We start from the raw sequence: 26696 nt of genomic DNA, 5'->3' as shown, positions 1-26696 counted from the left end.
GAAAATCAGGAAACATGATCTGGCTAAAGCAGACAGCCCTTACTGAAACACTTTTGCCGATTCTTAGGAGCAGGTCTGAGTTTTCTTTTGAAATAGAATAGGCAAATGAACTGACTGGGGTTATTTTAAAAGGATACGATGTGATTTGATTTTTGAAAGATGTTTTTGAAAACACTACGCCCAAAATTAAAGCTTTAGGTGCCTCTGATCGGCTTCTCGGGGCCTTCTCTGCCTCTCTGCTGCCCTCTTGTGCAAAGAGGGGGTGTAACACCACAGAAAACCCTGTCCGCAAACCCATTGAAAATGGAGGGAGGATGACGCGCTCTAGTCTTTCCTACAGATTCCAGCAATACAGCTGTGCCATGACTCAACCACCGTGCAGACGAGCTTCTATTAAATAACATTTTCATGTCTTGTTACGAATAGAGGAGAGATTTTTCAAGCTCCGAAGATAGCTCAAGAGTATTTTTAGAATTGAGAAAGAGGAAGAGGCAAGATTTAATTGGCTAATTAAGGTTCCAAGTTGGACCGATAGAGAGCTCAGGCAAGGACCAGACCTTATGATGTGCCCTTGTCTTTCCACCTTCGCTGTGTCTCTCATTCTTCACCTGTGGCATTGTGGACATTGGGGACCTCCTCCACCTATACAAAGACAACGTATGTGCTAACAACAACAAAAAAAGTGTTTTCTCTTTCCAAGCTGTATAACATACGAACTGGGAAAGAAAATTTTCAGTTCAAAGCCAGTTTTTCTAGTGTGCCCTTTATAAATGCTAATCTTTACTTTCCTATTTTTTTGTTTGTTTGTTTTTCTGTCCTTGGAACTGCTAGGTTGTCTCCTCCTAGTTCTGGGATCACACTTCTGACCATGGCTTACCAATGCTAGACATTATCCTTTGAACAAGCCACCAGGATCTCAGAGTAAGAAAAGATTGCCTTCTACCTGCAAACGTTCTTCCACCCTGTTTAAAGAGTAATTTTTTTTTTTTATTTTTGTGCGTGCATACGTGTACAAGCCATGTGCCTATGGAAGCCAGGGGAAGAAATCAGATCCCCTGCAGTTGGAGTTATAGGTAATTATTGAGTTGCCCTGTTTGGGTGTTAGGGACTGAATTCAGGTCCTCTGGGAAAGCAGCAACAGTGCTTACCCTGGCAGTCACCTCTCCAACCCCTATTTCAGTTGAAAATGAATCTAAATGCCTTTCAGAAAGAAACGCAAATGTCCCAAAGCCACCCAAAACATTGCCGACCTTTAGGCAAGTGGATTGATTATTCATTTGGGCCAACTGCCTGTTCTCCTAGGGTTTTGAGACTGAAGTGCATTTTCCAGCCAACCTGAGTAGAAATCGTATCCTCAGAGCAAAGCGTAGGAGGGTTTAACCAGTGAACTGAGCAACACATGTACCCATATGTTCAGAAGATACAGTCAAACTTTTCCACAACACGGTGTGACCCAGAAGTTTTGTTATCATGTAGTATTTTGCTCTAAGGACGTTAATGACGTCACCAGGTAGACCTCCTGGGGGCAGCCTCTGTGAGAGGCATTGTGTTATCCAGAACTATCGGGCTCCTGTAGGCGGGTGCCAGGCTTAGCTTCAGTCCAGCACCGCCTATCAGCAGTTACCCACAGGCCATTAATGTGCACCAGAACAGTACTGAGCAGTGCAGGTAAAATTTCAAGGAATACTGGCCTGGAGAACACTCTAGAAGAGTTTGCTCTTTTCCATCTGTACAGGGAAAGGGGTTGCTGAAATTTTCCCATTTTGGGTACCTTTAACCAAAGAACTTCAGCTCACCCTTATATAAGCACGGAGGCCAACTGGAGAAAAGCATCCAATCCCAAATTGCGTTATATCCGAATCCCTTCATTATTCATGGCTTTCATGCTATTAAGATGGCACCCCAGCAGTCAAGGAGAAAATAGACTGTGGGTGGAATATGTTCGGGTATCAGATCAGGATGAAGAAGCAACTGCAATAGCTCGAAGAAGAGAATGTGCTTTAGACTTAAGGTCACAGCAGCAGACAGGAAGGGGAGCAGAGCGGGAAGGTTTAAGGCAGGAGGAAATTCAACTTCATCTGGTGATTGATGGGGTGTCAGAAATACAAGCAGGAAAGCACCAAAGAACACCTATGGCTATGCTCAGGCGCCTAATGGAAAAATAGCCTTGACTTGTTGAAATGCCTGAGAAGAAGCGATTTTTGAGGAAAAGAACACATTTCGATTTAAATGTGCCAGTGAGAGACTGGCATAGATTTGTCCAGAGCTAAAGCAGAGTGAACTAGCTGTGGGTTTAATGCCCGGAACCTGCGCCTATAGAAGATGGCCAGGTGAGAGCTCAAGGGAGAAGCTATTTTCGAAACCTAAGAAAACAGTAGAATAATGGTCTGTTCTCTCTTTAAGAGACAAGCCACGCCCACTCCTTCCCCTGTCTGCCGAGACAGGCTGATCTTCAGCTTCCAGCCTGAGTTCTCTCTCTTTCCCCCCTCTCTCTCCCTCCTCTTCTCCCCCTTCCCTTCCATACTTCCATAACCCACATAATAAATATCCAGCCTCACTCTGCATGGAGTGCCTATCTGTCTGTCTCTCACCCAGAGAGGCACCGCCCGGGACCAGCCATTTTCAGAGACCTGCCTGGGACCAGCCACAGCTCAGGGGCTTGGGGACCTGCAGCGTTTCTGCTGCCTGCTGCTGCTGCGGGGATAATCCATTACATGGAGGATTAGAACTCACTAGTGAAAAGAATATGGTATTTAGATATCAAACAGCCAGTGGAGGCTGTTTGTAGCTCAGACCATTCAGGACCAATAATAGTTCCATGACTCAACCGACCTGGGAGCCCAGGAGCTCAGCAAAAATGAACTACAAGGAACAAGTAGTAGTGGACCTCGGGCCCACAACTGCTCACTTTGTTTAAATAGCTAACTGTGCATCCTTGAAAAAAATGCTAAAGGAAATCCCACATTCCTCCTTCAAAATGTCTATCAGTAAAAAGGAAATGGGACTAACCTCTTATGCAGAGGAAATTTTGTTTCTTGAGATGGAAGAGACTTAAGAATCATGAATGGAGCTGAGCAATGGTGGCACACACCTTTAATCCTAGCACCCCAGAGGCAGAGGCAGAGGCAGAGGCAGGTGGATCTCTGTGAGTTTGAGGTCAGCCTGGTCTACAAGAACTAGTTCTGGGACAGGCTTCAAAGCTACAGAGAAACCCTGTCTTGAAAAACAGAAATGGAGGAGGAGGAGGAAGGGGAAGCAGAAGGAGAGGAAGAATTATGAATGATCCAAAGGAGAGATGGAGGCATGAGAGAAGGCAGCACATGTGCCAAGTTCTTGAGAACCTGAGAAATGATGTCGTTGAGAGAACACACTTCACTGTGGGGGAGGCTTCTGTTGAGGGAGGTGGGAGTGTCAGCTTTTGCGTTTCAGAGCATCCTGTTGAAATGGCTTCTGCTGATTGTTTATAAACTCTTTACTCTCACTACTTTGGGTGTTCTGGGGTTAGATGATTGTCTTCCCCTCCCATCTGGTCTCTCCCTCTGAACCACTCTCCTACTCTATGACATTTAACACAGTGGGCTAAATTAAACCTCGTCCCAAGAAAGACTTCAGACACATTCATTACCTTTCTATTTGAGCATCCGCAGTCACTACAAAGGATACTGAAGAAGTGAGAGGAGTAAGACAATGAGTCAGAAGCCAGGCGTGGTGGCTCATGCTGGAAGGCCAGCACTTAAGAGACTAAAACAGAATTTCCTCCATTCAAGGCCATCCTTGGTTACAGAGCAAGACACAAGTCTGTCTCAGAAACAACAAGAAGAGAACGAGGGGGAGAAAAAAGTAAGAGTTAGGAGCTAGACATGGTGCTGCAGGCTCTAATCTCACGGTTATTTATGCCTGTAATCCCAATACTAGGAAGCTGGGGCAGAAGAACTGGCATACGTCTGAAACAGCAGCTTAGGTTGGGCTACATATGAGCTCCAGGCCAGATGAGGCTATGGATCAAGACCTTTACTCAAAAAATCAGAAAAAGGAAAAAAGAAAGGAAGAAAGGAAGGAAGGAAGGAAGGAAGGAAAGAAAGAAAGAAAGAAAGAAAGGTAGAAGTGGAGGCCCTGGCAATGTATTCAACTAAATGTCTTCATCCTCCTTCCCTGCCCAGCTAAACTTTTATCACGCATCCTGGGTTCTCTGAACTGTTGCCTCTTATATCATGGCATAGTATCTATAATGAAGATTTCATGAGTGCCCCTTAGTTTCTTGTTGAGTTCCACTTATGAAATTTGTGCAGAAGGTAGCCCTGGAAGTCCCACCTGTCTCTTTCCAGTGACTCATACTTGAACGTCCTGATGCTTTAGGAACTTTGAATAAGAATCATCATTTTTTTTTTACAGGCTGTCATGACTGGTTACCTTTTATATTATACACACATGAGAATATATTGAATATGTCCTAATAATGATAGAGAAAACAGGAGACAAAAGGAATCTCGAGAACACTCCTTGGGCAAAGGCATAGTGCTAAGGCCATCCCTTCTCTGTAGGACATTCTCACAGAATTCTCTTTAAACTCTTCAGTCATCTTTAAGAATAACGGGGGATGAATAGACATCTTGTGGGAATGGCTACCAGTGGTAAATGTCATTAAATACCATTTTTTCCTTACATTAACTACAGAAGTAAGGGGGAACATTCTAAGAGGTCCTTTCATTTTCCCTGCGTGGGCCACCCTGACTTTTTTGAGGAAAGCTCATGGTCCTCTTTATAATACTGGACACAAAGTGGCTTATTGAAACTGGATCTCACTGTGTGGCCCAGGTTGTCCTCAAACTCAGGATCCTGCTTCCTCTCCCTCCCGAAGCTGAGATTCCAATCATGTGCCAACCATGTCCAGCTTAATACTCACTCTTCTTCCCCTGAGTTGCCTTATCCACCTAACTCAGAAAGCGGAGCCGACAAATATTACAGGTTAGTATAGTCCTGTTAAGGCAAATGGTCTTAACATTTTCTTTTAATATGACACGCTGTCAAGCAAGCATTTCCTCATTTGGGAAAGTTAGTCTGCATGGCCATAAACAAAAAGCAGCAAGTGTCATTTCGCGAAGCTTGTCATTCCCGGTCTTTTCTCTCTGTCGCAGGATTGCACTACAGACACTTAGGAAAAAAAATATTTCAAAATAAGCAGCATTCAAAGAGGCAAATATAACTTCAGAAAAGCTTTCATGTGCTTGTTAAAAGTAATCCTCAAAGCAGCTGGTATTAAAAGTTGCTACTTTCTGCCACCCAACAGTGTTATTTCATCATCATTAATAATTAATCATAGGTCTCTGATTCACTCCTGAGCACTCTAAAAATAGTGCTTAGATCCTTAGCAACAGAATACTGAATAACCCCAGCCTAACCTGGGTGCCAATTCACTTCCTGAAAACAGCTCCTTCTCCAGACTGTGAAACTGGAGCCAGCCATGGTTCTCCTGGTTGCAGTTATTTGAAACCTCAGTGTTGGCAGAAGACCCCCTCAAAAAATCTATACAATCATATCAAGGCCACTGAGATAGACACCCTCAAATATGAGACCAACAGGCCAGCACCAGCCTGGTTAACTGTTTGATGGGCATTTCTGCTGTCCATCACATGATGGGCATTTAAACACATTCTGTGTGAGAAAATGGCATTAATGCTAATATTAACAAGGAGCGTCTAAACTCTTAGTTGTCACTTAACATATCAAAAGAGAGCACAAAGCACTGCCGTGTACACTGGGAAAACTTGGGGTCATTTAAACTTTATAACACTAACGGGAAGCTAATCCACAAGTGTCTACCCACGAGTTCCACACCTAGTAAGTGGAGAATGTGGACATCAAGCTTAGGCAGTCTGGATCCTAGCTCTTCGCCTAAACTCTAGGCAACCCACCAAACCAGTGAAGCACAGACATGACTAACAGATGAATGCAGGTTTATAGTTCATAGTTTAGTATGAAGTAAAAGAGGCAACAAATAAAGGTCATTTGTAGTTTGTAACAACGAGCCCTGGGCTTTCCAAAGAGTCTCAAGTGCTCAATTTCTTTTCCCAATGGAAAAGTAGCAAATTTTTCTTTTTTTTTTCAAAGGGGAAGATGGATAGACAGCTAGAAAGAGATGACAGATGATGGATGGATAGATGATAGATAGATAGATAGATAGATAGATAGATAGATAGACTGATAGATGATAGATAGGTGCATACATATATTAAAAATATATGGATGGATGGATGGATGGATGGATGGCTATATAGGTAAATGAATGGATAGATAATAGATAGATGGATAGATCATAGATAGGTAATAGATAGATGATAGATAGATGATAGATAGATAGATAGATGCACATACATATTTAAAAATATATGGATGGATGAATGGATGGATAGATAGATAGATAGATAGATAGATAGATAGATAGATATAGGTCTTTCACCATTCTGAAGGCGTAAGTCACAAACAATGCCACACCAGTTTGGAATTATGATTAATAGGGTGGTATTTATTTAAAGGGGAAAAAACTTACAGATCACTGTCCCAGGCAACAGCCCTCTGCGCAACCAGTAAGGGAGTCTAGTCACCAGCGGAGCAGGAAGTGAAGAGAGAGAGGAGAGGGAAGTGGCTGCTTTTTTAAAGGGAGAGAGACCACGCCCCAATGGGCTGGTATCTCAGCAGCTATAGGCTGGAGGAGTGGGAGGACCTCCCGCAACACCATTCCCTTTCTTTTTCTGTCTCCTAAACTAGATCCCATAGATGTTTCTCTTGTGAATAATAAAATAGCCATGAATCACATCGACTATATAATTTAAATCGATTATTAAGTTAATATGTTAAGTTAATTAAGTGAGTTTAGATGTAGCTCCTCAGTCCGTTTATTTGACTGGTGGCTTTCCTTGGAGAGTGCAGACATGGAACGTGTCCATCACCGCAGAAAGTATTGCTCTACGGAAAGATGGTGGCCACTGCAGTCGCGTTTCCTAGAAGTGGTGCTGACGCATGGTTTCTGAGTTCCTCTGCTTTCGTGTCAGCACAGAGCTACACAATGAGGCACAAGGGAAGCATCTACTATAAACATCGACATTATCTGGCAAGGTTCCCTTTACCAGCTACATCCTCTACTCTGCCAGCTTTGAAGCGTCAAGTCATTGGCATGAGCCTCCGGATTTTTTTTTCAAGTCTTTTATTTCTCTTATGAGACATCCTTCCCATTGGCTTCAAGAAGGAGGCTTAACAAATGCATTTTTTAAGAGAAGAGTTAAAGTATGATTGCATAACTTAATTCTTTTCTTTAACTGCAATGAGAACAGCCTCACTCTACATGTGACTAAGTAAAAAAAAAACTTTACCACATTATTTTCTATATTAATATGGATTCATATAATTTATAATTCAGGATTTCACCCCAAGAAAAAGAATAACTTATACATTTAAGTTCACTAATGTATTATCAATGGCAGGAAAGTTATGCCACTAAGTCAACAACTAAATAAACTTAGAAAAAAATTCTATCGATCCTGAATATTAGAATGGGTCCTCCATAACCTCTGCCCATGAGCATATCTATTAGTCTTTATAGGGTGGGTCCTCTGTGCTCTATAACATGAGTAAAACAAAAGCATATTACCTGTCACCCTTTGAGTTCATAGGCTGTTTGTGACTGCCTAAAATTAAATTTCTGTTCATATTCTCCAAAACCCATATAGGTCCAAAAAGGTAGTGAATGAATTTATCCATAGCCTGTACTGACAGAATAACAGGAGACAGAGAATTCAAGAACTTTAAAACAAAACAAAAGATACTCCATATGACCCAGCAATGCCACCCTGGGCATCAAGCCAAAGGAAAGGAAATTGATATGGGAAACACACATCTGCCCTTGAAAGTTAGTATTAACACTGTTCATAATCACCAAGATAGGCGCAAATTAAGTATTTACCATTGGATGTGTGAATAAAGAAAACATATAAGAATGAAAGCATATTGACTCTTATGGGAGTCCTGACCCTTTCTGAAAGGATATGGAGACGAGACGGAGGAACAGTGATGGAGGGAGGTAGATGAGAGGTGGGGGAGGGAACAGGAGAGAGGAGGGATGAGAAACTGTGTGTATAATAAATGAAAAAAATAACAAAAAGTTAAATAAGAAGAGAAGCATAAATTCTAGCATTCAACAGAGCAATAGGATACCTAGAGTTAGCAATACTTCCTTGGATATTTCAGATTACTTAGAGGAAAAGATCTTAAATGTTCTTCAACAAAGAAATAATAAATATTCTATGTGATGAATATGTTAATTATTCTAACAATCATTGCAGCTATATCTATGCACCAAATACATGATAAATCAGTACCATGGATCTACCAATTAAAAATTTAAAAGTAAAATAAATTTACGTGGAAATGGAGGGTATATCACTCCTGGAAAGGCAAAGCTCCACCAGGAGTGGACCAGTTCTAAGAGCATTGATGAGACCTAGTGACCCAGAGCACCCATTCCTGGACTTATGGAGGAGGGGCTTAGGAGGGGAAGGGGTTTCTGTGGAAGATCACAGCCACTGGGCCAGGCCACACACATGATCTGAACATCAGCGGGAAAGGAAAGAAGATAGGGTAGAAATTTAAAAAAAAAAAGAAAAAAGAAAAAGAAAAGAAAGGAAAAAGAAAATTAAAATCAGAAAACAAACCTGCTCCTCTTCTAAAAGCACTGCCCGTCTTAACAGCTGGGCTTCACTGTGTAACATGAGACATTCTGCAACCCTGACAACCACCCAGATGCCACCTGTGCACATGGACTCGAGGAAGCAGAAGACAACATCAGACGTACAGCAGTCCTGCCCTATAAGACAGGTGGGCGTGTCCTCAGGGAGGTACTGTGGGACAGGTGGGCGTGTCCTCGGGGGATGTACACGGTGCTTGTGGGCGTGTCTTCAGGGAGGTACTGTGGGACAGGTGGGCGTGTCTTCAGGGAGGTACTGTGGGACAGGTGGGCGTGTCCTCAGGGATGTGCAGGGAGTAACTTTTGCTGGCAGAGACAGATGGAGACATTTCAGGACAGGTGCTGAACATTAAAGACATATCTTTTCCATGAATCCATTATATATAGTTCTGTACATCTATATGCATATTTCATTATATAGATACATAATTGTAGATCTGAAACTAAGGAGGGAAAGATGAACAACTAATGAAGCTGATATAAATCTGACAAAGCCAAAAATATACAACTAGCAAATTGGAATATAAAAGAAAAAATGAAATATACTCACTGAATATCGATAGGGATGGAGGCCATGACGTTAAATCGACAAACTAAATGGTTGAGGCCCCCATAAGGGGTAGAGGCGTTGCTTTAAAGATGAGCACTAGAAAAATTACAAATATCCATGCATGCACAAGTAAATATGCTGCCCCTCAGAACAAAAACAAAAAAAAAGACAACATGGGAAAGTGCAGCTATGAGAATGTATCCAGTATGTATACAATAACATGGCACTGTGGAAGTCACCGTGTTATGCCCATCAATGTACAGACAAGCTTCAAGCTTATAAAGACATCCAACCCTACTTTACTTACAAAGCATACTTAAAAAAATTGTGAATGATAAAAATGAAGTGACGGACCATGCTCTCCCAGGATAAAGAGGCAGGGTAGACAATTTTGAAATTTGAAATAAATCAAGTAGCTTAAAGTAAATAAGTATTAAAGTAAAATAATAAAAAAATAATAAAAGTAATTAAAGCATTAAATTTAGGCATTAAAGTAAAATAATAAAAAAGATCATGAATATAATGAATGCTAGAAATGGTGTTTTTAAATAATATGCATCACTACAGACACTCCAGGAAATAGCCAAAGAGATGATCAGAAAGACACTAATAATATGGTCCCTGGAAGAGCAGCCCCAGGCTGAGAGAGGCAAGCAAAGAAAACTGAGAAAGGGTATTAAAGGCTTCCTCCACAACAGGAAGGAAGGTCTGTGAGTATATCAGAAATGTGTCATCAGAACTTCCACGTCCTTGGGCTGGTGAGATGGCTCACAGGATAAAGGAGCTTGCTGCCAAGTCTGACAGTCTGAGTTTGATTCCCAAGTCCAGCATGGCAGAAGGAGAGAACTAACTCCTGTATGTATGCACTGTGGCACACCACACACACACAGAGTAAATTAACAAATTGACAAGCAAGTAAAATGTGATAAAAAATATTCAATAACTAGATTATATTTGTATAAACTGATTCCACATATTATCAAATGGGGATTCTCAATAATATCTGTAAAATAGAAGTATTCCAATCAGTATTCTCTGGCTGTACCAATAGAAAATGTGAAAACTCCCTACGACCGCCTGGTGCAAAGGGAACGCTGCACGGAAGCTCAACATTTTTATAAAAGTTCTCTCAACGTGTGACGATGCCGTGCTCACAGGGAAGTTCAAAGCTGTGAGCATTCACATCAATATAAATGGAAGGAAAAAATTAAAAGAATTAATATACCAACCCCAAATCCTAGAGAAATAAACACTGTGAGACAGGAGCATGCAAACGAGAGAAAAATGGCAAAAATAAAAATGGAAATAAATAACAGGAACGGGCTTGCCTCTAGGACACATGGCTGGCTGCCACCTTCATCATCAGGATTTGGTGGCTCAAGGTCCAGGAGGCCCGCTCTGCACTGCCCAGTGACCCTCGGTGCTGTTGCCGTGGTTAAGAATTTACATATAACGGAACCAAAGCTGTAATCACAGTGAAATATGACCTCCTAACAGGCACTCAGGGAGTGGTGACTGGGATCCTGCCTGCATCTGGCCAAGTTGCCTCCCTCACTCGGTTTCAGATGTGTGTGCATCTCATGCAGAATATGGTGTCAACCTAGTGCTGAATTCTTCAAGGATTACACCCATATACATTTCAGACCCTTGACCTCATGGGCATCTTAACCTGGCAGAACAGTTTGAGATGCTTGGAACCTGTGAAGACCTAACCGGGTAGCCTGATTAATGCAGGTAGAACCCACTATGCCTGTGCACAAGGCTGCTGGGCTGTGAGGGTGAGATCTGGAACTTGCTAACCATTTTGACCTAAGAGAGATCCTGAGAGGTTAGGAGATGAGGGGCACCCTCCTTGCAAAGACATCTATCTGCCTGGTTTTGTTGAGTTCCACCATGGAGACAGGATTAAGCAGCTACTGGTTGAGGCAGTGGAACTAAGCCAAGCTTGACCCAAACTCCAACCCATCCACTGCCAAAAAGGCTTCCCTACCTATCACAAACCTCAGCTCCCCAAAGTCTCAAGCTTCCAACGAGACTCTTGCAGGCTTTCTTGGACCACCAGCCCCCAAATCATGACATGGGGACTTATTACTGATTACGAAAGCTTGGTCTTAGCTTCAGCTTGTTTCTAACTAGCTGTTGTAACTTAAACCAACCCGTTTCTGTTCACCTACATGCTGCCTCATGGTTCGTGGCTTTTGCCTCTCCTCCTGCATGTCCTGCTTCCTGTCCATGTTCTCTGGCATCTCTCCCGCATCTAGATTCATCTCCTCTTCTTTTTTTCTCTGCCTGGAAGTCCCACCTAACCTCTTTCTGCCTAGCTATTGGCCATTCCGCTCTTTATTAAGTCAATCAGAAGGCTCCTTGGTAAAGACACATCTTCACAGTGTACAAAAGGATTGTTTCATAATACAAGTCACAGGCTGCTGTAAGGCAAGTAGCTTCAGAGAAGGCAGGTGGTCTCATAAAAGCTGATTGTCTATAACGAGGGGTCATGTAAATAAATGGCTCTTTTGATTTGCAGCATACCTATCGGCATTTATATCAATAGAGATGAAAACTCGAGAGGTACAACGCCAAGCCAAAATCCTAGGGCAAGGAAACGGTGGAAACAATAGTGAAGGAAAGTGGAAGGCAGAGGAGGAGGGAGAAAGAGGACAAGGGGAAGGAAAAAATTATAGAGGAAATAGAAAAAATAAATTAAAATGCTTTTTGGGGGGGAATCACTAATTTCCTTGGAGATAACGTGCCTAAATATGCACAAGAAGAAATACCCATTGAAAAAAGGTTTTAGAGACTATTTTAAGAGATAATTTTATATGACTCTGTAAAACAATATAGAGATGAAATGATAGTAATTTCCTAGAAAATTTAATTGGTCAGATTTAATCCATTAAATATAATTAGTTTAAGTCAGCTAATTTCCATAGAAGGAAGTTACCTCATCTGTATGTCAATTGTTGACTTCACATGACCTCCAATAGGAGAAAACCCCAACTCTGCGTGAATTGTTTCAGAGCACTAAGGAACTAAGGAACACCCCAGATTTTCTAGCAAAGTAGCTAGACAAGGGTAGCCAAACCTAATGAAGATGATGTAAGAGAACCAATTAATGACTGATCCCATAGAAATGGTAGAGGCTGAACACCCCATCTCTGGGACATGGAGGGAACTCAGCTTGAAAACCTCAAGGGCCAGTTTACAAGCAGGAGGCAGGGTGCACAGTGCTAAGGGACACCTGAGCTCTGGTCATTCACAACATTGCTGTGATGAGGCCTGGTACTGCAGTGTCCAGAGAGATCAAAGGGACAAGGCTTCAATATTGAATGCAACAAGGAAGCTTAGCTCGCTTGACTCCAGACCAGGGCCAGCACCTCACCCATCCAGACAAACTTGAAGCAGCTGCACCCCCTCACCCATCCATTTCTGTGTCCCAGCTTCTTCCACTTGCCCCCTTTTCTTCTCTAGTGCATGTGGAATGCAATTAAGAAACAACTAGCAGCCTATTGGCCTCACTCTGGTGGAGCCTCCTTCTACAGAGGATAGAAATCTGACTGCTTTTTACTTTAAAATGTGGCATTATTAAAAGGGGGTCATAAAAAACAAGGTCAGAAAGTTATTCCAGAATGAATATGAGAACATTTTTTTCTGATAAAGGACAGCAAATGACTTGATTTGGGTCTTAAACTAGGCGTGTCAGCTTCTGGGTGGCTTCCTGCCACAGAAAAACCTTAGACCAGCGTCATAGAAACATGTACCTCTCGGGGCCTGACCTGAGAAGCTTTTGTCCTGTGCTGCAGATGGTACCCACAGAATGAGAATGTCGTCATTGCTAGGAGCCTGTGAGAAGTCCCCATCTCAAGTCTGAGCACCTAACTACCCAGAGCTTTGTGAACACTTTGAAGAATGAGAAACAGTTCCCGAGACTCAAGATTAACATCTGAAAACATTGGAAAGGATGAATCTGCAATAAATTGTGTTTCAAAAAGAGATAAGAGGGGGCTGGAGAGATGACAGTCTGGGGTGAAAGTGTTCTTCCGGAGGACCCCAGTTCAGTTCCTGACACCCTTATCTGCAGCTCACAGCTGACTTTAATTTCAGCTCCAGGAGAGATCTGACACCCTCGTGTGACCTCTTAGAACCCCTGCACATAGTGTCTCTCTCTCTCTCTCTCTCTCTCTCTCTCTCTCTCTCTCTCTCTCATACACACACACAAATATACATAATATGTATAATCAAAAACAAAATCTTATAAAGTGGGTAAACTCCAAAGAATGCAATAAATAGGTTTAAACTGGATGACCACAGGTTGACAACAGGCCCCAAAGCAGCTCACAGTGACTGACTGTAGCTAATGACTCAAGGCTGCATTGTTGCTTCTTGCGGAATAACGTAAATGGGTAAATCATAGTAATATTTCAATCAGAGAAAAAAATAAATCAATAGACATCCTGTGATTGTGCATCGGACTCTCCAAGATTCTCTCCAGCTGGAGCTTTAAAATGAATCTGTCCGTCTGAGCTCCTGTTTTCTCTCTTACCCTGTGGTAGATTTAGAGTCTTTCCCCAACGTTTCCTTTGTCACTAACCTGGGCATTTCTCCAAGCCCAAAGATAGGAGGGAAATTATACACTCTTCCTACGTGGTTTTCTTTTCTAGGCAACTAGATCTGGCTCTTGTCTTAGCAAAGTCTCAACCTTTTGCTGGGTGCAACATGTTTTGTTGTTTGAAATACATGCACCTCTGAGTCTTTATTAAAATAGAAAGTCTTCAGAAGAATCTGGGCTCATCATTGTACAATCAAGAGCATGTTTATAGAATTTTCTTATTAAATTTAGTCAGAATTTTAAAAATAAATAATAGATTGTCAGAATGGTATAAATGTGAAAATACCTTAAAAATCCAACCCCCTGAAAGTTGGCAGTCACTTTTATAGAGTATTTTCACCTCTGTCAATGATGTGGAAGTGAAAACAGAAATAATAAATAGATAGACATAGCATATGTGAAGTGAAAAGAGAGCTCCTATGTGTGACACAAATATGCTAACATGACTTATGGTTAGAATTAAGAAAGTTCACTTAATGTCAGCCTATTTCCTCTCAATAACAAAATAAGTGAGTTTCAGGCATGCTAATTTAAGTATCTGATTACAAACAGAATAGTAAATAAAGGTTTTGTGATATCTCTAAAAAATCTTAATACCCCTTCAAAGCCAGAAGATGATAGAATATCATGGATTAAGATTAATTGGATTTAAATTAAGATTTCAATACTCTTCCATTCTTTTTGTGTAACTATTGAGCCCAGGGCCTTGTGCATGTTGGGTAGACATTGCACTATTGAGCTATATCCACAGCTCAATAATTCCATATTTCTTTCTTCTGCTCTATTTCCCTGTTAAAATTTATAGTGAGTTTTTTTATTTGAAATTCATCTATCACCTCTGAATGTACCACAAATTCCCATCAATTTATTTTTATTTATCCTATGTTTGTGATTTACAAAAAATATACCTCTGTATATCCTTTTTATCTAAGAACTAATCGTAGGTGGAGGCTGCTCTTTCATTCCCAGCTTCCCAGACGTGAATAATCACACAGAAACTATATTAATTATAATACTACTTAGCCTATTAGCTCAGGCTTCTTATTAATTAACTCTTACATCTTAAGTTAATTCATTTCTATTCATCTCTGTATTGCTACTAGGCAGTAGCTTACTGGTGCCAGCATGTTACTCCTTTGGCAGTTACATGGTGTCTCTTTGACACTGCCTTCTCTCTCTCTCTCTCTCTCTCTCTCTCTCTCTCTCTCTCTCTGTTTAAAATTACTGCCTTGCTTTACTCTCCTAAGCCATTTATTCATCATGATTTATTCATCAACCAATGAAAGCAACACATACAGAAGGACATTCCACATCATCTCCCTTTTTCTATCTAAATAAAAGGAAAGGTTTTAACTTTAACATAGTAAAATTACATATACAAAACAGCTATCAAGTAAGAATTATAGTTACAATATTTCTTTGTCAGTCTAAAGTTTCATATATAGTTTATCTTTTACCATGACTAAGGAAAACTAACTATAACTATAAATTCTTCAACTCCATGAAAGACTTCAAAAGGATATAATATTACCAAAATAAACAGGAAATGCACTGTAAGAAACTTCCAAAACTTTAGAATTGACAGGGATATCTTGCTACCTGTCACTCAAAGTTCTGTAACATCGGGGCATCCATCTTCAGCATATAGGCCCATAGTATCTGGAAGACTTTTCTAAGAAGCAGAAAATTTGAAAGTCTGTTTCACCTATCTTGGCAATTTGTCAGTCACTTTCTTCTGTATCTTTCAGAGTATCTGACAGTTTCTTCTGTGAAGAAGGCAAGTTCAGCAGTCACTTTTCTGTGAGTCCTGCATGTCCAGTTCATACAGCATACCATCAAGCAGTCCAGGTAAGAGCAGTTTCTTGCCCAAATGACTAACAAACTCCATAAGGAACCTCTTTGATTCCTATCATCCTCTTGGAGTAGATTAGTGCTTCCAAGAGATGTGCCTCATCGTCGAGAAAAGTCTAAGTTCTTAAAACATTTTAAATGCCATATTCTATAGGTCTTTGAAAGATTTGAAGAATACTATGCATCTGAAATACATCTCTGTACATCTAGACAACCTAACATGACTACAAGTTTGACTATTATAAATGACTATCTGTTAATCCATAATTATATTTTACATTTTTAAATGAACTCACAAACACAAAATACCTTAAACAAGAGTAGAAATATACATATAACAAAATAGACCTTAAATTTGTATCAATAAACCAAGATCCATCCCAATATAAAGTATTCCTCTCTATACCATATCTCCCTTATTTTTTTTTTTTTAAACAGAGCTTGATTCCACTTCTCTTGGCCTTTCAATATGGTGAAGGTATGTTTACCACTAGCTCTGAACTGCTGGGTGGGAGCCATGCTCATTGCCCCAGCTCCAAGGACACAGTAGATCTATGTTGCCATTAATCAATTAGTAGCATGCTGCACACTAACCCCATTTAAGTGTTCTGTAACTGCACCAGCATGAACCAGAAAGCTGGCTCTTAAAGGAGTTGCACAGCTTTTGCTGCTCATGCTGAGTCAGGAAGCCTTCTGTTAAAGGAATCTTGCCTCTGCTAGCCTCTAGCAAACAGAGCTCACCCAAGAAAATGCTGCTACCAAGAAGCTGTGCTTAACTCTGTTCTTTTGTGTCTGGAATTCCTCTCCAATCCCTCTCAGGTTTTATGTGGATGTAGTTGCCCAGTGTTCGCATACCATTTGTAGGCAGTGACTGCCTGGTTGTTTCTGGGCCGCTCAGACCCAAATAATCGCACAGAAACTATATTAATTACAATACTTCTTGACCTATTAGTTCAGGCTTCTTATTAACTAACCTTTACATTTTAAATTAACCCATTTCTATTCATCTCTGTATTGTCACTAGGCTGTGGCTTACTGGTGCCTGCATGTTACTCCTTTGGGAGCTACATAGCATGTCTCTGACTCCACCCACTCTCTCCCTCTCTCTCTGCTTTAATTCCCACCTTGCTTTACTCTGATAAGCCACTGACCAAAACAACTTTATTCATCAACCAATAAAAACAACACATATACAGAAGGACATTCCACATCAATTAATTTCCAATATTTTCCATTTAAAAACTCAAAAAATATACACAGGACTTCTCCCTGTCTTTGCAATTGACCGGCACAATTAATTTCATCACATGTCTGAAGAAAGTAAAAAGCATGTCCTTTTCCCCCTGCTGTCCTGAAACGCTTGTTCTTCATCCATTGCTCATGCATCTTTGTTAAAGATGTAAATGTGTGTACTCCTTTACAATATGCTAACTCCAAGCTCGTTTGATCACTACATAGAATACCTACTTTATACCAATTTTCCAGAATGTATGGCGCTACGTGTACTACAGGGATCTCTTTACTAAACAAACAACCTTGTATATGACACGAAAAGTATTGATTTAAACAGCTGAACAAAACATAAATTTTAAATGTAAACATTAGAACTAAATCTTTTTTATGGAATGATTAGAAATCTTTCATAAATTAATTTTAAAAATTTCACTTAAATACACATCAGCAGAAGAGAACTTGTTCCCAGCCCATAATTGTATAACGTAAAAGTCTCAGTGGGTCTGGAAAAACGTAATTGGCCAAAGCAAAGAAACAAAATATGGATGGCATTAGCATTTCCTAGACCGGAGAGTTGGAATGGTTGTAGGATAATTAATTTTTAACTGAACAGAAGGCAAAGTACCATTCAAATTAAATAAGGAGATTAAGGCAAGGGACGTTAAGTATACATTTATGCTTACTAAGGTTACAGTCTCCGAACATAGCTCATTTATGAGTGGGTTACTTAATACAGTGGACAATGTAGATATTGTAGATATTTTAGCCAGACAAGGCGGTGTACACCTGAAATCCCAACATTTAGTACTGTGAATTCTAGGTCAGTGTGGGCTGCAGAGCAAGATATTTTCTCAATAGAGAAAGAAAAGCAAACAAAATAGGTTTGGTTTTTGCTTTCAGAAGCAAGACCTATGAGTGAAGTGGGTTTTAAACCAGCATGCGCATCATAAATTGCTAAGAAGACGCTGTGACAGGATACTGGGATAAGCAGCATTCATTCTCTAGATTATGTGGACCCTGCCTAGACATATACAGGGAGATATGTGGGTCTGTTTGAGTCACTAGCTTTCATCAGTATTCTAATTGAGGCCCTGATGAGCCAAGACATAAAGCAGGAAAATTGAACTAGGAACAGGGTGGCAGGTCACCCTAGAGAGAGAAATAGGATGTCCGCCATACCGAGTTCACAAAGGCCTTCAGGAAATTCACCAATGAACATTGCAACTGGCCCGTCTCTGCGGTACTGTTTCCAACTTCATCAAACTTAGGAAGTTTTCAGTGAGCATTTTTTCCTGTTCCTTCTCTTGAATACAGTAGGAAACAGAAATGTAAAATATGATCCCCATTCTCACAAGCACATTGAAGAGATAAACATATACAGCCAACACACAAAACAGAAAGCTACCCAAACAAATGGTAAAGGAAAATAAATGAACGGGAAGGCCGGAAAGAAGCAGCTGGTACGGTGGGGCCTGCAGGCAGATTGCAGGGACAGGAGAGGAGACTTCATTGTCGTCATGACCAGGAGCTTTTGTGATGTGTTTGCATTTCTGTATGTAACATTTTTAAGAGGATGGTCCACATAGGCCCATATATTTGAATGCTTGGTCCTCACTTAGCAGAATTGTTTTGCAAAAATTAGGAAGTGTGGCCTTTTTGGATGAGATATGTCACTGGAAGTGGGCTTTGAGGTTTCAAAAACCCACACCAGGCTCAGTCTCTCCCTCCTCCCCCCTTCTTGGTCTCTCTGTCAAGAAAAGCTACCATACTAGTGACATGCCTGTTTGTTTCCTATAAAGATGAGCATGGACTAACGGCCTAAACCCAAAGGCAAGCCTCCAAATGCTTTCCTTTGTAAGCCTTGTTCTGGTCACTGTGTCTCCTCACAGCAATCGAGAAGAACCTAGGACAAGTGCCTAAGACTACTCTGAAAGGTGGAATTATAGACCAGAAAAGGAGTCTGCCTAGAATACACCAAAGCAGCACTTTACCAGTGGTTCTAGGAGTCTAAAATTTCATTTCGATTTTCAATGTTCTGACAACTTCCCAGACACAAACACCTAACAACTTGACCATGCTAGCTAGTTCTTTGCCCAGGGCTTAGAGGGTTAGTCACAGACAACACGTCCTTCCCCTCACTGGAAATCAGTCAACAAATACTGGGTTTCACTGAGGGATTCCACTAAGGCCTGCCGTCATAGGTCAGCATCTTGCAAGAGATGCATTAAATCTCAAAAGAAGTAAAATGCTTCCATCTAGTGGTTGATATACAAAACTGATGTAAATACCACCGTGAGATCATATTACCCAGAAGCCACCAATGCCCAGGCTGTGAGGAATAATGCATGTTTCCAGGGTCTACAAACAATACAGCTACACAAAGCAAACGAACATTTCAAGACTTCAAATTCTAAGTCACACAAGATTATGATGTTTCTGTTTGTTTTAAATAACGGGGTTTCCCTATGTAACCCTGGATGTCCTCTGCTACCTCAGGTTGTCTGGACCAGCCGAGGTCTCTCCCCTCTCCCATTTTAGATCAGTTTCTCCAAATAACAGAACTGACAGAAACACATGGGGAGAAACACAGTAAAGACAGCCAGGGGTGGCCACCACACAGAATAAAATCAGAGATCAGGTGGCGTGTTATGGGGATCCCAGACATTGAAGTTAGAGCCACATCCAGTTTTATCTAAGTATCCTATATTGAATGCACCATAAACTGACACACCTCCAGATGGGACAGATCCAGGCGACTTTCTGTATTTTCCAATTTAGGTTGGAGGCTTTGGGAACCTCTGGGTCAACAGGACAGAAACAGGAGAAATTCCCGAAGGCTTGGAACTTCTCAGGGTATGTACCCCCTAGGAACGGTCTGTTCCTAGTGCTATCAGCCCAGAGAGGATGCAAGGCCTTGGGTGTCCAGGCATCTAAGTCTCTGGGAATCTCACTGGTAACTCCAAAATATTGCAAGATAGTTCACCAGAGAAGAGAGGGACATCCTTAAAGCCAAATCGAAAGTCTGTATTGCTGATTGGGAGCTGCAGAGGGAATGTGCTGAAATCACACAGCCCCAAGCCTTGCAGTTCTTCGCATTTTATGCATCAAATCCATACCCTAGTTGCACATTTTGGTTAGCAAGAAGTAGAACTACAGTAAGCTAGAAAGCAGGGACTTTTCACTAGGGGGTTGTGGAACCGTTGCCTTAGCCTTCGCTCCTGTTTCGGCACATGGGCCAGGTCTTTGTTGCTGTTTTTGATTGCGTGGCTGCCTTCGTTCTGGGTTCCAAGTCCTGGGTGGCGCTTCTATCACGGCATCACCGTGCCAAGGTCTGAGGGCTTGCAGGCAGTCTGGAGACCTGTTACCTCTTCTCCAGCAGATGTGCTCTTCTCTTGCTGTGAGCCCCAGGAAGACGTGATTCTCTGCTTGAGCTTCATTCTCCAGCCATCCACGCCTTTCTCCTCTTAACAATTAATCTGGCTAATCCTTTCCAGCTCTGTAGGGTGGGCATGGTACACAGACCATGCTCAGTCCCTGTGGGAATGAATAAATAAATGAGTGTTGGGAGCCGTGAGACCCCAGATCCTGAATTTCTTGTAATCCCCTGATCTCAGTGCCTACAGCTGCTCTGAGCACGAGATCTTCAGGAGTTCCTGATGGCAGGAGAGTGGTTTCTGGTGGGTTTGGCTGGAGCATGGCTATCTCTATATAATCTGCTCCTGAACACAATAAAGGGGGCATTCTTGGGGAATTCAAGGATGACCCGTGTCGCTGTCTCTCTATCTGTGTGTGTCTGTATTTTAACCCCCAGCCCCCTTGCCCGAAGCTCGCAAACTGGGTGCCAGCGCACAGAGCGCAGACACGGGGGCGCGGGGCGCGGCAAATGAGTAGGAACGAAAGGATATAATAAGTGGGTGGATATAAAAAGAGATATCCCTTTCTCTCTTTGAACAAAAATGCCCCGCACCTTGAGCACATACATCAGCCTCCAAAGCTTGTGGTGCTGGCCCGAAGGTCATAACACTCCAATGGGAAGGGTGGGTAGGAAGCCTGCATTGGCACCTAACACACCAAAGCACAGGGAAGAAATACAGACACGTGTGGCATAGTCTTCCATGGCCCGCAGAGTGAACCTTATGCCAGGTTCTTCCTGGAATGTTACTATAGGTTCTGTAAACAAAGTCCTCAGAAGGCAACGCAGGACTGAATCAATCCCTGGCTTTTCTGTGTCTGTGCCTGGCACTGTTCGTGGGTCAGGGACTCCCAAAATTCTCGCTGTGATCCAATGATGCTGGCATCTGTGATTTAATGAGATTACTATTAGTATTTATTTGATTTTGTGTGCACGGAGACTTTGTTTGTGCACCACATCTGTCTGCCTGATGCTCAGGGAGGCCAGAGAAGGCATCCATTGCCCTAGAACTGGAGATCCAGAAAGTTGTGAGCCACCACATGGGTGCTGGGAATCAATCCTGGGTCCTCTGGACTAACAGCCAGTGTTGTTAGCCTCTAAGATATCTTTCCATGCCCAGATTAGCAATGTTAGACGCCTCATGCTTAGAATGAGTGGTTTGCCTTAGCAGCAGCAGGCTGAGAACATCCTTCATCTGCAGGTGTTTGTTTATACCAAGCTCTAAGCTTTCCAGACAAGCCTTTGTTTGTTTCCCTCACTGCTGGTTGATTGGAGCTTCCTGTTCCTCAGCTCCTTTCCTAAGCTCTGTGCCGACAATGTTATGTTCAGAACAGCCTTTTTCTGGATAGCTTGATTGCATCGTAGTGTGACAGACTGCAGGAGAATTCTCATGTATCTACCTAGCACTGTCAGCACCATGGCATAAATAAAAAGAGACTCCTGCTGTCTGCCTGGGCACAGTGACAACTGGAGGACAAGACTGTCTTTCAGCTAGCATTCCATTTCTCTAAAGAACAGTAGGTATTCGAAGAAGTAGGGCACAGGAGGAAAAAAATACAGAATGACATGCCTGCACTCACACACACATACACACTCATGCAAGCACAAACACACACACAATCAAAGGCGAGCACACACATGCACACACATTCAGCCCTGCATCTTACAGAGTTCCATTAATCTTTTTGATGAGTATTATATTTTTCTAGTTTTACTTTCTTTGGCCTCTTTCAACATCTAACATTTTTGACTTCCTCCATTACCCATTTCTAAAACAATAATTTTCTTCCACATAAAAGTGTCTACTGCTTTGCTGTGAACTTTATAGAATATATGGTTTACAAGACTGGTATTTGTACCAAACAATATCACTGGCTGTGCTCCCTGCTACTTACCCTCTGCGTCTGCCAATAACACCTCCCTTTGGTGCAGGATTCAGTCTACAATCTTAGTATCTCCTCTTACTTCCCCTTGGTCTACTGATCATGCCATCTACCGCCAACTGTCATTTGTATGCTATCAGCGACACAATTGATGCCAAAAAGTTTAACTCCTGTCTCTGATTATCAGGTTTATACTGTTGACTACTCAGCCGATTTCTGAAATCTTTGTTCTCACCAAAGTCTGGATTCCAGTTTTTTGGCTCCTATAGGATGTCTAAGCTTGTCATTTATAGAATAAGTAACTAACTCTCCCCTTGGGTATCTTATTTTGGAAGACTCTATGAAGTACATCTTAGTGATCTCATGTGGCTATTCCCCTTGAACTAGAAGGCTAAGAAGTTTCTTTGTTGGGTGTAGTTTTATCCTATCCTGTCTCAGTTATTACTTCCTTCCATTCCTTTTAAAGTTATTTTATTTTTATATGTGTATAAGTGTTTTGCCTGCAGGTATACATGTGCACCATTTGCATGCCTGGAGCCCAGGGAAGCCCTCTGGCACTGAGTTACAAACAGTTGTGAGGGGCCAGCAGTTAAGAACACTGAGCCCCCTCTCCAGCCCCTCACTCCTCCTTCGCAGCACAGCAAACACACTAAGTGCTTATTTCACTTATGCATTTATCGGCCGTAGGCACTGGGGTTGCTCCCACCTTTTAGCCGCATAAATGATGCTACTGTGGCTTAGTTTATAGCATCTTTTCCGGCTGAGATCTGCTCAAGGTTAATAGCCATCACAGGAGAGCACAACCTACACACGAGGGAGCCAGAACCTCAAGGCTTAGTGTGACATCAGCAGTCAGGAATACAGAAGCAGGTGTCACTTAGCATGGTAAGGGTACATGCCTTACTGTAGCAAGACTCCTACATCAAGATTACATCAATAGATAAACTTTGGATATTGCTAGTTACAAGAAATTGATAAAAGGAAATTGCCAGAAGTTCCAAATAAAACAATTAAAAAGTTTCAGTTAAAGGCACAAGGAGTTAGAATCAGCCAAGAGTCATGCATGCTGACAGAATAGGAAACAGGTTCAAGTGGTTTTCATATAACGACAAAACACTTTAAAGTACAATTTAAAAACATCAATCACAAATAATCCACATAGTATAAAAAGAGGTAAAATATTCATTCCAGAAGCACAGTTTTATTCGGTATGCCTTGTTCATCTTCCTCACAGATTCATGTCTGACTAGAAGTCGTATCGCTGGACAGGAAATGCCCTTACTCACTGAGGCTTCTTACAACCCATTATATTAAAGTTTTAAGTAAAACCTGCCCTTCCTTTAGTAATTCCATGCAGTGCACTGCTCCCACAACTGTGGCCCATTCCTTCTCTCATCGTCCTTTCCTTCCTGCCTCCTTCCTTTGTCTTCACATGAGTCCCTCTGTATATCAGTCACTTTTCCATTGCTCTAATAAAACATCATGGCCAAGGCAACTTAAAGGAGAAAGAGTTGATCTGGGATTATAGTTCCAGAGGGATTAGAGCCCACTGTGGTATGGAAAGTGTGGCTGCAAGTGGCAGGCACAGTGGCCAGGACGAGAAGTTCAAAGTTCACATCCTCAACCACAAAACATGAATGCTGTGTGTGTCTCTCTGTGGCACTGTGCAGGTGTAATTGTTAAATGTTTTTAATTAACTATAAAAATCCTTTGATTCTGTAGAGTGCAAACTCCAGGGAACATGTCCTAGATAATTCTGCCCTAAATCAAATCTTATAAATATTATGTAAACTAAAGGAGATAAGACATCACCAATATCTTTCGAAAGATCATTTTCATGTCTTAAGCATCTAATAAACTTTTCCTAAAGGGCTTCAAAATGAAGAAAAGGAGGAAAGGGAAGAGGAGGCAGAGGACAGGGAAAATAAGTACATTGGTGTCACAGGCAACCAGACCTTAGCACAACTGATGCCATGATGGAAGGACCATTCAGGCCTTGGAGCTCCGGCACATAGGCAGCCCCACCAAAAAAGATGAGAACAAAGACCTAATCCATCAATGTCCATAGTTCTAGGAAAGTTCCAAAATGTAATAATCTTGCTCTTTGGCTTCTGTAGTTCTGATTCTGGCTAATTGTTCTTGTTAACTGAGGTATGTCAACCAAAGATGAAGATTTTGCATATAGAAGCCTACCTTAGGGCTGTACTGGGATTCTGAATACCTAGTAAAGTCACCAGTAGGCTTATAAAGACTTTCTATTGGCTTAAGCCCATGTCCAAATAGTTTCCTCTGCAGGATAACTCAACATATTCATAATATTAGTGCATAGTTCTAATCCCAGAACTCAGGAGGCTGAGGCAGGAGATTTAGGAGTTATAGCCCAGCCTGAGACTATCTCTAAAATAAAATTAAAAAATCAAGAAAAGAAAGACATGTTTCACTCTATAGTTTTTGTGCCAAATTTTCTATGGAAATCTAATGAAAACAGAAAGGAATAACAACAGAACAATTCATGAAAAAGGAATAGCCAAAAAGACACCGACGAGGCTTGGGCAGCTACTGAGACTGGCTTTCCTGTAAGTGAACCCTAGGGCACAGAGCCACATCTTCCAAATGTTCCCTGGAGGAACAGGCCTGGAAATGAGCAAGTCTGGCTAAGAGCAAAAGTCAGCAGGTTATGGCTTATGTGGGGCAGACCACAGAGCACCGCCTCAGTCAGTCCCCGGGGCCAATGGTGACCTCAGGTCATCCCATTAGCCATTGCTGGGGAACAATAGCTCCAGTCAATGCCATGCTTCCTGCAGTTCGTGAGTCCAGCATCCACAGCAGGCTCTGGCCCATGACATAATTCCCCTGTGGAGTCGAGCGGACCTGTGCTCCCCAAGGAGGGGTAGTCTCCACAAACCGAGTACAAGACCTCATGTTTGATTGGATTAAGGAAGTGAGAGGGGAAGCCATAGAGAAAGGGCATTGCTGGGACAATGGAAATATTTAAGGGAGCCACACACTAAGTATATTTTGTCATCATTTAAATTTTGAATGTGATCATTTTCCTGGCACAAAGAGTGTTCCTGTGCAGAGGGAAGAATTTATGGCAAAAGTGTGATGAAATCTAAACTTTCTCACAAGCAATTTAGTCACAAAGATAATATTAATGTATGTGTGCTCGCATAACTACCTACACAGACATGTCAGCTTGAAACCTAACTGACTATATGGTTGCATACAAGTATATATGTGTATATAGAGACTGAGAGAGAAATAGAAGTATAAACACGTGATGATACCAAGTAGAAAGGTAATTTTGTATTCCTCATACCACTCTTACTCTCTCTGGACCTTTGGAATGATGTTGTGTGCATTTGAGATGGGTCTCCTGGAGCCTCAGATGACCTTGACCTCCTGATTCTCTAGGACTAGCATCATAGGCATGTACCACCATGTCTACCTGAGTTTGAAGTTTACAAAACCAAAAGGTAGAGTAAGAAAGAATTAGTATTTAAGGGAACTTCTTTCCAATATATATATTTCCAGTATCATCACATTGTTGAGATGACTTTTATGGAAAAAACCTAATACAGTTTTGAACATAAATGAGATGAGATGGTGAAGGTGGAGGGGGGTGTCTTTATTATCATTATTAAGAAAGATTATTGCAGCCGAAGGTGTTTATTACTCGCTGCCTTCCTGACAGGGAGCCCCCTGATTCTTTATTCTTAGAGGCTGGGTCCTAATCCCTTTTAATCAACTCCTTCTTTAACTTTGTGAGTCTTAGCCCTCCAGGCTCCAATATTTTTAGCAATATTTTGAAAGAAAAGTTTTAAGATACCAAAATGTCAGTGATCAGGTAGGAAGCTGAGTGAGCACATTCTCAAAAAGCAGCGAGATCAACCTGGAAGTGAGGCAAGGTTATAAGGTCTTAAACCCCTCCCCCAGGGAAGTACTTCCTCCAGAAGACTCCACCCACCTTCTAGAAGTTCTACAACCTCCCGAAACAGCACCGCTGATTTAGTACTGGGTATCCACTGAATCTGTGAGCCCATGGAAGACATTTCTCACTCAAACCACCACGTCAGCCATTTCCCATGCAGGCATGTTTTATCAACCTTTCTTCCCGCACTCCATGTCCAACATAGCATTTACATGTGACATGTAAATACAAGAGGAATTGGGCTCAAGTTAAAATAAACCAGAGCACAGTATGGTCTAAAGATAAAGACAGCAAATAAGGACAACAGACTTTTTTCTTTTTAAGACAGAGTATCACCCCATATCCCTGGCTGTCCTGAAACTGTCTAGGCTAGGCATGCCTCAATTAAAAGAGAGCTGCCCGCCTCCTCCTCGCTGGAACTGGTGGGCGCCACTATGACTGGTGGAAAGAGAAAATTTTTACCTATCAAAATTCATTCTTGAAGTAAGCTGAC

This window comes from Microtus oregoni, unplaced genomic scaffold (genome assembly GCF_018167655.1).
Source record: "Microtus oregoni isolate MIOR12 unplaced genomic scaffold, Mior012 000037F_ref0000500, whole genome shotgun sequence".
NCBI lineage: Eukaryota > Metazoa > Chordata > Mammalia > Rodentia > Cricetidae > Microtus > Microtus oregoni.
This window is presented reverse-complemented; position numbering follows the sequence as displayed.